The sequence below is a fragment of the Manis pentadactyla genome, chromosome 6 (genome assembly GCF_030020395.1).
Source record: "Manis pentadactyla isolate mManPen7 chromosome 6, mManPen7.hap1, whole genome shotgun sequence".
NCBI classification, from domain to species: Eukaryota; Metazoa; Chordata; class Mammalia; order Pholidota; family Manidae; genus Manis; species Manis pentadactyla.
The window spans coordinates 96,943,509-96,960,087 of NC_080024.1; the positions used below are offsets into that span (position 1 = coordinate 96,943,509).

A 16,579-nucleotide genomic window follows, 5' to 3' on the forward strand; every position below is an offset into this window, starting at 1 on the left:
ACATGAAACACCAAAGGAACCTTGTCCAGAGTAAAATTGTTAATACAACTCCCGAGAAAGGTTTAAATGATATGGACTTCGTGACTCTTCCTGAAAGGGAGTTCAAAATAAAAATCATCAACATCCTAATGTAGGTACGGAAAGACATCCAAGAACTCAGGAATGAATTCAGATCAGAGATCCAATTGTTAAAGAACAGGATGTAGGGTATTAAAAGCAGGTTGGAGAATTTTGAATTTTTCTTTATGGCGAGAGAAAGGCCACTGCCTGGACTCCATCTAATCCCCAGGCTCTTAGACTAAAGTCATGCCCAAACTCAAGCAATGAAGAAGAAAGCTAAAAGCCAAAGCAAAAAGATTATTCAAAAAAAAGAAGCCTCTCGCTCTTAGTCCAAGCTAATCACACCTCCCCCTACACCACCCTCACCAGAAAGAGTGGTTATTCCTTCAATAGATACACCCCTTAGCAGAAGCTGGCTAAGATCATCCTGGAACTTCAACTTTCCCAATATCAAAGATGCGATAAAACTATGGACAAATAAAGTGTGGTCTATATACAACTGGTGCCAGAACTGTATGGCCCAGAGTTTAGAAGTATTAAAAGATAACCATCTTGCCATCCTGTTTCTGCCACCAAGAACTTCACAGCCTAAAACAACGGTTTTGCATTTTGGAAGGTGAATTATGCAAGCTCCGGGAAGCACTGAAGACTGTCTCAGAAAATTCTTCCTGTCCAAGCTGTGGCCAGATGTGTCACATGAGTGGTAAACTTACACGTGTGCCTGTCTGTGTTTTCACTGCCCCTGGAGAATCCAGAGCTGTACTTCCTCCCCTGCTGCCGCAGCCCACCAGCCATCTTCTTCCTCCTCTGCCTTCCCGTCCCCCTCCCCCCCCCTCCCCCTCCTCCTTTGCTTCCACCTCCACCTCCAATAGCACCTTTGCTGCTCAGAAAATCCCATCTCACTAAAGCACTTCAGACTGGACCATTAAAAAAAGATGGACCTGTGCAGATAACAGTTAAGGATCTACTGACTGTGAAATTAAGGAAGACACAGAGCTTTGATGAGAGGAAGCTTGTACCCTCACCAAAGGCACGGAGTCCTCTAGTTACTGTCTCTGACCTGCAGCGTGTTGCCCTGAAACCCAACTCCAAAATGTTGTCAACTCGAGTCACAAATGTCTTAATTACTCCTGGAAAAAGCCAGATAGATTTGTGGAAACTACTTAGAAAAGTTGATGTAGAGAGGAGCTCAGGTGGGACCCCACTTACCAAGAAAGAAAATATGGAAACAGGAACTGGCTGACTCCAGTAATGACCCGGGCCTTGAGGAGAAAGTTTCAACTGGCTCACCCTAGAAGTCCAGTTCAAACTCTGCCACTTCTTACAAGCAGCTTCGATGAACAAAGCTGATGCCAAATTTGCCTGACTCCATATGATGATCCATAAAATATACAGATAAAATCACCAGAGTCCTTTTTAAAAAAATATGTAATAGGGTATGACAAATAATTATACTAATATATAATTCCATTTGAAGAATTAATGTATGTATGGAGCCCATACATGCTGTGGTAGAATATAGGTATTTGGATATTTTTTAGTTTGCACAATGAATAAGAAAACAGATAGGAAAATGTAATCCCCAAAGTGATGTTTATTATGGAATTACCTAATTTAGGTTGGAGAGGTTATTCAAATTTAACTATATAACTCTAATCTGTGCTCTTTAAACGCAGTTATGACATTAAGAAAATAACCTGGTCCCCATTCATCTTGGGTATTCTCAGGTAATGGAAAAGTATTTCTTTCAGCCTTGAAATCTTGTGCATTAAATGCTACAGGCTTGGTTATTAAAAAGACCCTCTAGATTGGATTTCTGTTCACTATAAACAATTTAAGAGGTAGGACCATCCCCCAACTATTTTTCAAAAGGATTCAAAGCAGAACATCCAATGTGAACTTAAAAATTAGAATGTATCATTTCTAGCATTTTAGATAAGTAGTTATACTGGCTCACTGAAGTCTGAGGTATTCCTTGCTTGGATATCTGCTGACTACAAATTCATACAGCTGAATATAAATTTCACAAAGACCTCAGCATGAACCTTGTATTTTCCACACTGCCCTGCCAAGCATTCCCTGAGGTCCATAGCAGATGCACTGGGAGACATGGTTCCCTGTCCTGAACAGACTGTCAATTCAATAACAGTAATAATGTACAGCTCACTGGTTTTTTGTTCTTTCCTGCCAGTCCAGGGTTGCCAGATTTAGCAAATGTAAATATATCAAATTGGAATTTCAGATAAACAACAAATAACTTTTAAATAAAATATGTCCTTTAAGTAATGAATACTTTTTTAAATGTAAATATGTCCCCAATACTGCATGGGGCACATTTATACTAAAAAAAATTATTGTTTCTCCGAAATTAAAATGTAATGGGGCTTCCTTTGTTTTATTTGGCATCCCCATCATTCAGTCACCTGCAAAGTTGCCAAGAATCTCTGGAAGACCCCGGTTAGTCAAACATGTCTGTTTAGCAATGGACCCAACTATAGCTTCTGCCAGGATCCCCATCGCTAATGTACTTAGAATCACAAAGAAAGGGGAACTCTCACTAGGGTGAGTGTGACTACAGGCATAGATAAGCTTTGATGACTGCAGTTCAAAGAATAAGGTTAGTAGCTCCTCATGAGTAGGAAACAAGGGGTTTCAGATCTTCACGGAACTTCCCAGCCTGATGGGAAGTAACTACATAGCCAATATCCCTGAAATATCCTCTGCTTAGCTTTGGCTCAAAAGATATTTTAGCAATTTCCCAGAATTGTGGGTATTTCCACAGATAATATCACTTTGAGATACCAAACAGTGTTGTGGAAAGTCACCAGACAGGAAAGCTGACCTGGTGACAATGTTTTTGCAAGACCCACATTTATGTTTACAACACATTCAGGGATGAACATGAAACAGATAATGAAGTCAAGGAACATATCTGCTTCTAGTAAAAGTTTAGAAAAAAAAACCTGCTAGCTATATTTATATAATGTAAGAATAAAGAGAATGCTCACTGGGAATGAAACAGTTGAATATTTGTAACTATATTTTATGGGCTCTTACAATGTTTACAATATTAATAAATTGCCATGTACTGTATCAATGTAAGTGATTTGGTCATTCTTATAGGATAAAGGTTCATTTAAAGTGCTGTAGAAATCCTACAGGTAAACATTTGTAAAGCTGTTATTGCCATTGTACCACCTTGCATGTGTACTACCTTGCATCTTTTGCTGATTTTTATGACATATTTTATTGCACCCATTTGAGAATCCTATAAATGCTACAGCTTCGTTAAACTGTTGATGACCATATGCTTCCAGTGTTCATTTTGAAAATTATTGACAACCAGAGAATATATAGTACCAAGGTTTCTCTGGTTATATTTTTAAATAAAGAGTAATTTTAAAAAAAGCAGTTTGGATACGGTGGAGAAGACAATAAATGAAATAGAAACCAGAGAAGAGGAATACAAAGAAGCTGAGGCACAGAGAGAAAAAAGGATCTCTAAAAAATGAAAGAATATTGAGGGAAATGTGTGACCAAACCAAGCAGAACAATATTCACATTATAGGGATACCAGAAGAAGAAGAGAGAAAGGGATAGAAAGTGTCTTTGAGGAGGTAGTTGCTGAAAACTTCCCCAATCTGGGGAAGGACATAGTCTGTCAGGCCATGGAGATCCACAGATCCCCCAACACAAGGGACCCAAGTAAGACAACAGCAAGACACATAGTAATTAAAATGGGAAAGATCAAGGATAAGGAAAGACTGTTAAAAGCAGCCAGAGGCAGAAATAAGATCACATACAAAGGAAAGCCCATAAGACTAACATGACTTCTCAGCAGAAACCTTACAGGCCAGAAGGGAATGACATGATGTATTAAATGCCATGAAGCAGAAGGGCCTGGAACCAAGATTACTTTATCCGTTAAGATTATCATTTAAATTTGAAGGAGGGATTAAACAATTTCCAGATAAGCAAAAGCTGAGAAAGTTTACCTCCCACAAACCATCTCTGCAGTCTATTTTGGATGGACTGCTATAGATGGAAGTGTTCCTAGGGTTGGATAGCTGTCACTAGAGGTAGTAAAATCATGGTAGGGAGGGTAGAGCAGCTGACTGCGAGGCAAATGCAAAATTAAATTGACTATCCCCAAAGTCAATCAAATGATAGACAAAAAGTACAGAATCTGATACCTAATATATAAAGATTGAAGGAGGAAGAAAAAGGAGGAGAAATAGAAAAGAATCTTTAGATTGTGTTTGTAACAGCATACTAAGTGAGTTAAGTTAGACTCTTCGATAGTAAGGAAAGTAACCTGGAACCTTTGGTAACCACGAATCTAAAGCCTGAAATGGCAAAAAGTACATACCTATCGATAATCACCTTAAATGTAAATAGTCTGAATGTACCAATCAAAAGACATAGAGTCACTGAATGAATAAAAAAAAAGACCCATCTATATGCTGCTTACAAGAGACTCACCTCAAACACAAAGACATGCACAGACTAAAAGTCAAGGGATGGAAAAAGATATTTCATGCAAACAATAGGGAGAAAAAAGCAGGTGTTGCAGTCCTAGTATCAGACAACATAGACTTCAAAACAAATAAAGTAACAAAAGATAAAGAAGGACATTACATAAGGATAAAGGGCTCAGTCCAACAAGAGGATATAACCATTATGAATATATATGCACCCAACACAGGAGCACCAGCATATGTGAAACAAATACTAACAGAACTAAAGGAGGAAATTGACAGCGATACATTCATTTTAGGAGACTTCAGCACACCACTCACTCCAAAGGACAGATCCACCAGACAGAAAATAATTAAGGACACAAAGGCACTGAAAAACATGCTAGAACAGATGGACCTAATAGACATCTATAGAACTCTACATCCAAAAGCAACAGGATACACATTCTTCTGAAGTGCACATGGAACATTCTCCAGAATAGACCACATACTAGGCCACAAAAAGAGCCTCAGTAAATTAAAAAAGACTGAAATCCTACCAACCAACTTTTCAGACCACAAAGGCATAAAACTAGAAATAAAATGTACAAAGAAAGCAAAAAGGCTCACAAACACATGGAGGCTTAACAACACGCTCCTAAATAATCAATGGATCAATGACCAAATCAAAATAGAGATCCAGCAATGTACGGAAACAAACGACAACAGCAACACAAAGCCCCAACTACTGTGGGACGCAGCAAAAGCTGTCTTAAGAGGAAAGTATCAATCCAGGCATATTTAAAGAAGGGAGAACAATCCCAAATGAATAGTCTAATGTCACAATTATCGAAATTGGAAAAAGAAGAAGAAATGAGGCCTAAAGTCAGCAGAAGGAGTGACATAATAAAGATCAGAGAAGAAATAAATAAAATTGAGAAGAATAAAACAATAGCAAAAATCAATGAAACCAAGAGCTGGTTCTTTGAGAAAATAAACAAAATAGATAAGCCTCTAGCCAGACTTATTAAGAGAAAAAGAGAATCAACACACATCAACAGAATCAGAAATGAGAAAGAAAACATCACGATGGACCCAAAAGAAAGACACAGAATTATTAGAGACTACTGTGAAAACCTATATGCTAAGAAGCTGGAAAACCTAGAAGAAATGGACAACTTCCTAGAGAAATACAACCTTCCAAGACTGACCAAGGAAGAAACACAAAATCTAAACAAACCAATTACCAGCAAAGAAATTGAAGTGGTAATCAAAAAACTACGAAAGAACAAAACCCCCAGGCCAGATGGATTAACCTCGGAATTTTATCAGACATACAGAGAAGACATAATACCCATTCTCCTTAATGTCTTCCAAAAAATAGAAGAGGAGAGAATACTCCCAAACTCATTCTATGAAGCCAACATCACCCTAATACAAAAACCAGGCAAAGACCCCACCAAAAAAGAAAACTACAGACCAATATCCCTGATGAACGTAGATGCAAAAATACTCAACAAAATATTAGCAAACCGAATTCAAAATTACATCAAAAGGATCGTACACCATGACCAAGTGGGATTCGTCCCAGGGATGCAAGGATGGTACAACATTCGAAAATACATCAACATCATCCACCACATCAACAAGAAGAAAGACAAAAACCACATGATCATCTCCATAGATGCTGAAAAAGCATTCGATAAAATTCAAAATCCATGCATGATAAAAACTCTCAACAAAATGGGTATAGAGGGCAAGTACCTCAACATAATAAAGGCCATATATGATAAACCCACAGCCAACATCATACTTAACAGCGAGAAGCTGAAAGCTTTTCCTCTGAGATCGGGAACAAGACAGGGAAGCCCACTCTCCCCACTGTTATTTAACATAGTACTGGAGGTCCTAGCCACGGCAATTAGACAAAACAAAGAAACACAAGGAATCCAGATTGGTAAAGAAGAAGGTAAACTGTCACTATTTGCAGATGACATGATATTGTACATAAAAAACCCTAAACACTCCACTCCAAAACTAGTAGAACTGATATTGGAATACAGCAAAGTTGCAGGGGACATAATTAACACACAGAAATCTGTGGCTTTCCTATACACTAACAATGAGCCAAAAGAAAGAGAAACCAGGAAAACAATTCCATTCACAATAGCATCAAAAAGAATAAAATACCTAGGAATAAACCTAACCAAAGAAGTGAAAGACTTATACCCTGAAAACTAAAAGACACTCTTGAGAGAAATTAAAGAGGACACTAACAAATGGAAACGCATCCCATGCTCTTGGCTAGGAAGAATTAATATTGTCAAAATGGCCATCCAGCCCAAAGCAATATACAGATTTGATGCAATCCCTATCAAATTATCAACAACATTCTTCAATGAACTGAAACAAGTAGTTTGAAAATTCATATGGAAACCGCAAAAACCCCGAATAGCCTAAGCAATCCTGAGAAAGAAGAATAAAGTGGTGGGGATCTCACTCCCCAACTTCAAGCTCTACTATAAAGCCATAGTAATCAAGACAATTTGGTACTGGCACAAGAACAGAGCCACAGACCAGTGGAACAGAATAGAGACCCCAGATATTAACCCAAACATCTATGGACAATTAATATATTATAAAGGAGCCATGGACATACAATGGGGAAATGACAGTCTCTTCAACAGATGGTGCTGGCAAAACTGGACAGCTACATGTAAGAGAATGAAACTGGATCACCATCTAACCCCATACACAAAAGTAAATTCAAAATGGATCAAAGGCCTGAATGTAAGTCATGAAACCATAAAACTCTTAGAAGAAAGCATAGGCAAAAATCTCTTGGACATAAACATTAGCGACTTCTTCATGAACATATCTGCCCATGCAAGGAAAACAAAAGAAAAAATGAACAAGTGGGAGTATATCAAGCTGAAAAGCTTCTGTACAGCAAAGGACACCATCAATAGAACAAAAAGGTACCCTATAGTATGGGAGAATATATTCGTAAATGACAGATCCGATAAAGATTTGACATCCAAAATATATAAAGAGTTCATGCTCCTCAACAAACAAAAAGCAAATAATCCAATTAAAAAATGGACAGAGGAGCTGAACAGACAGTTCTCCAAAGAAGAAATTCAGATGGCCAACAGACACATGAAAAGATGCTCCACATCCCTAGTTATCAGAGAAATGCAAATTAAAACCACAATGAGATATCACCTCACACCAGTAAGGATGGCTACCATCCAAAAGACAAACAGCAACAAATGTTGGCAAGGTTGTGGAGAAAGGGGAACCCTCCTACACTGCTGATGGGAATGTAAATTAGTTCAACCATTGTGGAAAGCAATATGGAGGTTCCTCAAAATGCTCAAAATAGACTTACCATTTGACCCAGGAATTCCACTTCTAGGAATTTACCCTAAGGATGCAGCACTCCAGTTTGAAAAAGACAGATGCACCCCTATGTTTATTGCAGCACTATTTACAATAGCCAAGAAATGGAAGCAACCTAAGTGTCCATCAGTAGATGAATGGATAAAGAAGAGGTGGTACATATACACAATGGAATATTATTCAGCTATAAGAAGAAAACAAATCCTACCATTTGCAACAACATGGATGGAGCTAGAGGGTATTATGCTCAGTGAAATAAGCCAAGCGGAGAAAGAGAAATACCAAATGATTTCACTCATCTGTGGAGTATAAGAACAAAAGAAAAACTGAAGGAACAAAACAGCAGCAGAATCACAGAACCCAAGAATGGACTAACAGTTACCAAAGGGAAAGAGACTGGGGAGAATGGGAGGGTAGGGAGGGATAAGCGTGGGGAAGAAGAAAGGGGGTATTATGATTAGCATGTATAATGTGGGGGGTGGGGGAAAGGGGAGGGCTGTGCAACACAGAGAAGACAAGTAGTGATTCTACAACATCTTACTATGCTGATGGACAGTGACTGTAATGGGGTTTGTTGGGGGGACTGGCGGTAGGGGAGAACCTAGTAAACATAATGTTCTTCATGTAATTGGAGATTAATAATAGCAAAAGAAAATTTAAAAAATAAATTAAAAAAAAGTATAAATCTGATTGACACTTTGGAGAAAAAAAATTTATTCTAAAGTTTGCCCTGGAATTTGAAATATACCCATGCAACTAATCAAGTCCACTTTCAAACCATTCCCTACCGCTTCCTGGGCTGCATCCTGTGTCAACGGGGCCTTTACTAAGTTTCCCTTGGTGTCCTCACTTGAGTCTTCCCTCTGCTTCCTGACAGGAACCCAACTAAAGAACTCAGGTTCTTTCCTTTCTGGCTGTTACTCTCCATCTTCCTCACATTTGCCAGGGACCATTTTGTATCATTCATGTTTCACTGGAAATCTTTGGAGTAAACAATGATTAATTACCTATTTGGGGATCAGCTCTTATCTATTCCTATAAAATGGGCTTAGTTGGCAGTACATTGTAAAAAGCCCTGATTTTAGTCACAGTTTTGTTTGAATGTTATTTTAGTAATTACTAATTGCATATCTGAGCATGTCATTTAACCTGTTCCAAATCATGGTTTTATTTAAAAAGGTGTGGGAGGACAGTATCTATTCAGAAGGTAGATAATAGGGTAGGAAAGTGCACAATCTGGCATGTGGCAGTGCTCAATAAATATATGATGGCACAAAATATTGTAATTTGTTATCCAGGACCTTCTCAGGAAAAGTGGAACGACAATGAATAAACAGAAATTACCAAATGATCATTCTCATTGATCACAGATAGAGCCATGAGAAAGATAAGAGATTCTTTTATTTTTCTTTTCATTAGTTTTTCAGTGAGAGGTAATTCATGAGACTTGCTCACGATATGCATATATGCAAGTATGTACGTATGCATCTGTCCATCCATCTGTACTTTTTAAGTGACTTACCTTGATGAGGGAACAGGTTCCCACCAGAAGACCACAGCCTGCCCTTGGGAGGGGAAGGGAAAATGGCAAGAGGCAAAGAGGGCCGACTCTGGGATGCTGGCTGCTCCTGGGAGGGCTGCTGTGCACGCAGAGCTGAGAGGGGATTTGGGCATAGGCGACAAGCCAAAGCCACCAGAATGATTCTTTCCTGCATAATTCAGGTCTGCTTCTCTGAGATGAGAGATGTGAGGACCACGCCCTCAGCAGATGGACCGTCTGCTGCTTCTCACTCATCGCCCTTTCACCAACACTGGGCTCAACGCTGTCTTCAGCGTTATCTTATGGGTAGTATCTAAACGTGCTAAGACAGTTATGATCAGATGACATCATGCCTGTCTTAAGAAAAAGCAACTTAGTCTCCCTGAGACAGTGCAGAAATCAATGTTGACAGATCATTAAATGACATGAATTTCACGGGCTGGATCATTATTGAGCATTACTTCATATTCAGTTTTGATTTATGTTTATATAACTAACCTTTTCTCACAACAAACTTAAGGTCACATACAACAGAAATATATAATGAAAGCTAATTCAATGTTTACAGCTAGAAAATGGGGACCAAAGAACTAACGTGCTTGTTAAAATTAAGCTTACTATCTGGCACTCAGGATAAAAGGAGAAATTCAGATAGCTATGTAAATGTCAGAATTTATGCATGGTTTACACTGATTTCTTGGATTTAACTACCTGTCTGATCTAATACTCAACCCCCAAGCTTTTCCCCACACTTCACACACACACACACACACACACACACACACACACACCAATTTCTTACCCAGAATTTTGTATAGATCCATTGAGTGATATGACAGACACATCATCCAATATTAATGTAGTAGCGCATTTCATTCATTTTTAAAAATCAGAAGTGCCCTTTGATAGAAGTTGAAAGAGTAATGTAAAAGTAAAAATAACCTCATTATGTGGGATGTTGGCTGCATCTGGTTGAGAAAAATAACTTGAAAGCATATAGAAAAGGCATAGAATTTTACTTTAAAAAACACAGATATTCTGTAAATAGTGTCCTTTCAATCAAGCTTTTGATAAAAGTGCCCAGAGTTTGAGGTTGCATACTCTGAATATATATTGTATTGTAGGTATTCTATAAGGCATATGGATTGAAAGCAGATCCATATGCCTTTTGGTAAGCAGATGAGATGAATGGACCCTTATGTTGAAACCACAGGGGCCCTTGCCTGGATAAATGAGTACAAGGTACAGAGTGCAGCAGCAGGGGTATCTGTAGGAAAGTTAGTATTTAGGACCATTTAAAATTGACTTTAGAAAGCTGCAGTGGTTCTCTTTTAGTGCATGAACAGGGCTAAGATTGTCTTCAAATTCTAACCACTGAAAATAGGGCAAAATGGTTCCGATCTTGAAATATTCTAAACCATATGTCATTACAGGAAAACATCAATTATACTCTTTTTGAATTTCTTACTTTTTCATTGTACAGCAGTATGAATTACTTATAATGTAAAAATGAATTAAGTTCCTGTAAGAAGTGATTTGAGGTAAGCAAACTGAATTTGGAGAATGTTTGCCAAAGACAGTAAGTTTTATTTCAGAGATATTGGTATCATGCTGCTTTCTCAGATATGATCAGATGCCAGTTCCAACTGCCTGTGGAGGAGCCTTCTGGTCCTTCTCGATAAAACATCATCGGTCAATAGGAGGATTCACCGAATTCCCTATGGCAGGGTGGTATGCATCTACTTCATCTAAAAGCAGCTCTAAATAATTTTGGTTTAAGTAAACAAAGGAGCCCAGAATACTCTGTTGTTAAATATAATTCTAGAAATGATCTAGCACTATTGGGAGATGTATTAAGGCACGTGCATGCACAGGTCGTAAGGACTAGAAGGACAGGGGACAGCCGGGAAGAGAAGGCCAGGAATGAGTGGGAGACAAGTTGGCTGTTTTCACACAGAGACACAGAGACTGTTCAGAGGCAACCACAGAACTTCCTCGTATCTACAACTTTCTTCCTTCCCAAACTATGTCATTCAGTATGGATCTGCTAATGGTAAACTTTGTTTCTGTTCTTTCAAAATATGTTTGTTTGTTTGTTTTTTATGTCATTCTTGAATGATAGTTTTGCAGGGAATATGTTTTTATTTGATCTGTTTCCTCTATGTAGTGTTAATACAGCATTGTATTCTTTCTTTTTGCTATAGAAAAATCTGCCATTTCTGTCTGTTTTTCTATTTGCAAGCAAGGTGACCTTGTCTACTATGTTATTGTTTATAACAGATCTGGTATTGACTTAATTTTACAGTGTCTGATTTCTGTCCTGAGATATCCCTGTATCTTTATTTAAACATTCCCACTTTTATTTAAAATAAGCTAATATTATGCCCGAATCATGGCAAGTCTCAAGAACCACTGGAGGACTCAGATGGCATGTAAAGACAAAGACCCTTTATTAAAGCAATACAAGCTTGAGCTTGGGCACCCAACTGGCCCAACGCAGCGGGACTTGGTTCGGGAGCCCCTGTGAATATTTTAGTAGGATTTTTATACACACAGGAGAGGCAGTGAGGGAGTTTCTTACCAGGCAGAACTGGGATAGGTTGACCTTTAACTAGGGCTGGTTTGTCTCGAGCTGATTGGGTCGTTTGGGGGGGTCGCCACAATTAGTTCCCCTTTATTCTGTTTGTGTAATGCCTTTCAAGAGGGTGTTTTTCAGTAAGTTTGTGGTTTTTCTTAGTAACTGACTTGTGACACTGACTTGTGACACTGATTTGTGCCACTGACTTGTGACACTGAAATGGGGTAAGTTAGTTTTAGCCTCTTGAGAAGGAATCACTTTGATTAAGTCTTGCTTGGCTCTCTCACTAATAGATGCATTAGTTTTCTATTGCTACATAACAAGTTACCCTAAATGCAGCAACTTAAAACAACATCCATGTACTAATTCACAGTACTAGTGTGGGTGAGAGGCCCAGGTGAGGTTGACTGGGTTGTCAGATCAGGCTCTCACAAGGCTGCAATCAAAGACAAAGCAGGATGCATTCTCATTTGGAGCAGCATCCTTTTCCAGGGCCATACAGATGGCTGGCAGAATTCAGTTGCTTGAGGGTGCAGGACTATGGTACCCATTTTCTTGCTGGGTGTCAAGTGGAGCTATTCTCAGTTCTTAGAGGCTGCCTGCATTATTTCCCACATGGCCTCTCAATCTGCAAAGCTGACAGTGGAGAATAGCTTTGGTGTCAGATCTCTCTGATGCTTCAAAGCTCTGACTCCGGAAAGAAGCTAGTGCCTTTAACGGTTCACTCAATTAGGTCCAACTCACCCTGGATGATTTCCCTTTTTAAAGTCAACTATAACATAAAACAAGCTGATCATGAGAATAAAATCCATTATATTCAGTCAGAGGATTATGCAAAGCATGTGTACCAGGAGGTAGGGTCCTTGCAATTCACCTTAGAATTCTGCCTATAGTAATCATCAATGAGTTCTAATTAAGAGAACATTTTCAAGAATGAAGTTTCTAATAGGTAAAGTTCTGTTTGGAGAGAAAAACCTAGGTATCATTTTAAAATATTCAGTTAAATACTTTGAACCCTCATGAATATGTATTTATTGATATGCAAACAATTTATTTGGTTTAAATTTAACATTTGCATTGCTGAGATGTCAAATTTAAATAGATAATGGAAGGAGATGGGAAAGTGGAGAGTCCATTCTGGAATCTGTTTTTAATGACAACAAGAGCTCTGTTTCTGCACATATTAATTTAAGATTAAGACCTCTCTCCAGCTTACTTCCTTTGGCTGCCTCTTTTACATCTTTCGCTGGGATGGTCTTATTCCAAGGGATGGCCTTGCTGATTCCCCCAATTTAGGGAAGCATGAGTAATTGAATGGTTTCTTAATAGATTTTGCTTGCTTACCTTGGCAGGCATTTGCCTGCTCCCAGCAATGCCTGGAAATACGATTTGTTGGTGTGAGAATACTACTCTTTACCCTGATCTGCGTTTAACCACCTTCAGCTTATTGCCCAGTGTTTGACTTCATCCAAGAAGGCTGTTGGGGAAAATGGTGTTGTAAGTCTGGGGAGAGGAAATCCTGGGGCAAAATACCTCTAAAAACTGAAATCAGTCAAAGGGAGAAATAAAGTTTAAAACCCATTTATTGCTTACAAACTGCAGTCCAGCACCAGCTCTCTCCTCTGCGCTGGAAGCCAGCAAGCAAGCCAGCCCCTCCTGTTAATCTCTCAGGTTCATACACACCCTCGGTTGCCCAGGTAATTACCCATTGACATGGAGATGAACTTCTCTCCATCCCTGAGGACATGCAAACGTACCAAAGCCAGGGGAGATATTCTGGAAATGTTACAATTTTACCCACAGGTGTATTTGCACAAGTGTCTGTCTTGAAAGCCTACTTCAGTTCACAGTACATACTCATTGAAGAGGAAACAAAGTTTAGGCATCCATTTTGTGCCACTCAGTATTTTGAGATGGACCATGCTTCAAAAATTTGTTTTTATCGGAAACATACCCTTACACAAATGGCTGTGTTCAACACTTCCCCACTCAACCTCCAGACACAGAGAAGACACGTTTTCTTCTCCTTCCTAATAGCTGGTTCAGGGTTCTGGACACTAAGTCCCAGCACCAACGAAGAGACGGGGCGCCTCCCGCGGTCCTCCGTGGTTACTGGGCCGGAGCAGCGGGAGCCCCCCGCACCGCTCCAGGCCTGCGGCCTTCCCGTCGGGTGGAAAGGCGATTCGTCCCCCGCCCCGCTGCACAGCGAGGAAGGAGCTTCCGCTGCTCGGGCAGGAGGGGAGGGCAGCGCGGAGGCGGCGGCGCCGGGCAGGTCTAGGCGGGCCGGGCACGCCGGTTGGGAGCGGAGACGCGGGAGCGGGGTCGGGGAGGCCAGGGCGGCGCGGGCCGGGGGTCCCGAGCCGCCCGCGCCGCGGCTGCCGGGACGGCGGGTAACCGACCCCCAGGCCTGGCCGGCGGCTGGCCGGCGCGGCGCGGGCGGCGGAGCGGTGAGTTGGGCGGCGGCGCTTCCCCTCGGCGGGGCTCCCGGCGCGTCCGGACCCGAGTGCCCAAGCGTCAACCCCTTGGTCAGGCGGGCCTCCGGGGACCGGGGCGAGGCTGCCACTCGCGAGCTGGGGAAGATCCCTGAGGTCCGGGAGCGGGGGTCTCCCTTCCCCACCCGCCCGCTGTACTGCACATCGTCCAGACCGCATCCCTAGAGTCTCACTATTCTTCTCAAACAATTATTTCTACCTCTTTAGTTAGTTTACAAGGCCTCCTTGTGGTGGCTTGTGTATTATTCTTTTGAGTTGTTATTTGTATTTCTTCTTTTGATATTTCAAGTATCTGCCTAAATACTGCACACATAAATGAGGGAGAGGCTGGGGATTTTGTATTTATTCTCTCTATAGCACCCTAAGAGATGATCCCCTACACATCTCTGTTCCGATAAGGAAAATGAGTTTCACAGCTGATACAAGATTTCACCAACATCAGAGAAGTGGCCAGCTTCAGATCTAGGACACTAAAGATCTCCTGACTCCCAGTTGAAATCACTTCCTTCTTTCTTGACATTCATTGGCTGCTCAATCAATATATGTGAATTGACTTGGTAGCTTCCCAGGCTACTTAGTATTGCATGATCTGTCTGCACATCTTGACCCAAATGTAGCATTCTTGAGATCTTCCAAACCCTCCACCTCCCCCAAAAAATTGTTTCTTGCCCTGCCATGGCATTAAGTTTCAGGACACCGTTTAGCAAATCAAGAACTCAGAGACAAATGGATAGCTATTTGAGAGGCAGACGCATCCGACAATCTGAAGGACTTTTAACTATTAAGTTTATGTTGAAATACTATCTACACATTTCTATGTGAGACTGGTGCATTTCTATGTAATCGTCTCATTTTATTTGTTGCATTCTTGAGGGTTTATTATTAACCATTTCCAGATAATTTCCAGAGCTATCAAAAATAAGAGTTTGAATGTTAATCTACCCATTCTCCCTGGGTGAAGTCCCACTATTTTTCACAACTGCCAGAGTTCTTATACGCAACCCAGCCTTCCCTCTGCTTTTGCCTCAGATTCACCCTAACCTCTGACTCAGCTAACCTGTCGCTACATCCTCAGAGGATGTTCTTCTCTGTTCCCTACAGCAGTGAATGATACCTGCATGCAGTCTTCTTTCCTTTTCCGTTTGAATATGGACTTCAATCTCACACTGGCTTAATCTGCTAGGCTAGAAGCATGACTTCCAAGAGTTCTGGACTCACAAATCCCAAGCTTGCACCTAACAAGAAAATCTAGAAGCCCCCTGTGATGACTTGCCTTGACCCCAGTTGGTTCACCTGCCGTTTCTAGAGCATTCATGTCGGGGATGGGGCTGCCAGGATTGACAGCAATAGATCAAACCATGTGGATGGAGTGGGAAAGCAATTTCTCAAAGCAGTCCTCTTTTATTTAAAGGAAGGAGAGTTTCTGGAAAAATAAAAATAAAAATATCTACCCAGAGTTTATCTGGGCATATGAAACTGAAGGTTAATGAATACTGATTAGAAAATTGCTAAAATGCTAGACACTAATCCAAACAAAATGGAAAGAAGAGGATGTGTGGTAAAGGAAAAGAAGAGAGACTAAGCAGCTGTAATACTCAAAGAAGTTAAGGAATTTTTGTTGTGGAAATGATGTAGGGAAAGAATTGGATTGTTCATCAGCTTTTGGATCATGTACCTGGTGGGAAAGCAGGGTATCCAAAAGCAGATGGCTGCATGTGAGCCTTAATGATCATCATGTCTGTTTTCTGCACAATAATACTAATAAAATATATATGGCATTTTAAAATTGGTGATGAACTTTCAACCTCAGTTATTATGCTGTAGAAACAAAGACCACCCAAATGAGAACAGACAGAGGCTACTTATCCACAGCTTGCTATAGCAAGGGAGTCAGCCACCATCAGTTGCATTGGGCAGAAACTCAAAGGCAGACAGGAGAGTGGGGAAGTATTACACTGTGAGAAAAGAAGCCTTCAGGTATGCTCTGCCTGGAGTTTGTGTTTATGGGGAAGCTAGAGGTGGGTTCACTGGGAGTGGGACTGGTCTGGGC

At 40.4% G+C, this 16,579-nt stretch overlaps 1 pseudogene; it reads left to right on the forward strand.

Annotated features, from left to right (window-relative positions):
• The first annotated feature begins 306 nt into the window (after positions 1-306).
• LOC118912194 (proline-rich protein 11-like) lies at positions 307-2,336 on the forward strand (annotated as a pseudogene).
• Positions 2,337-16,579: the final 14,243 nt, after the last annotated feature.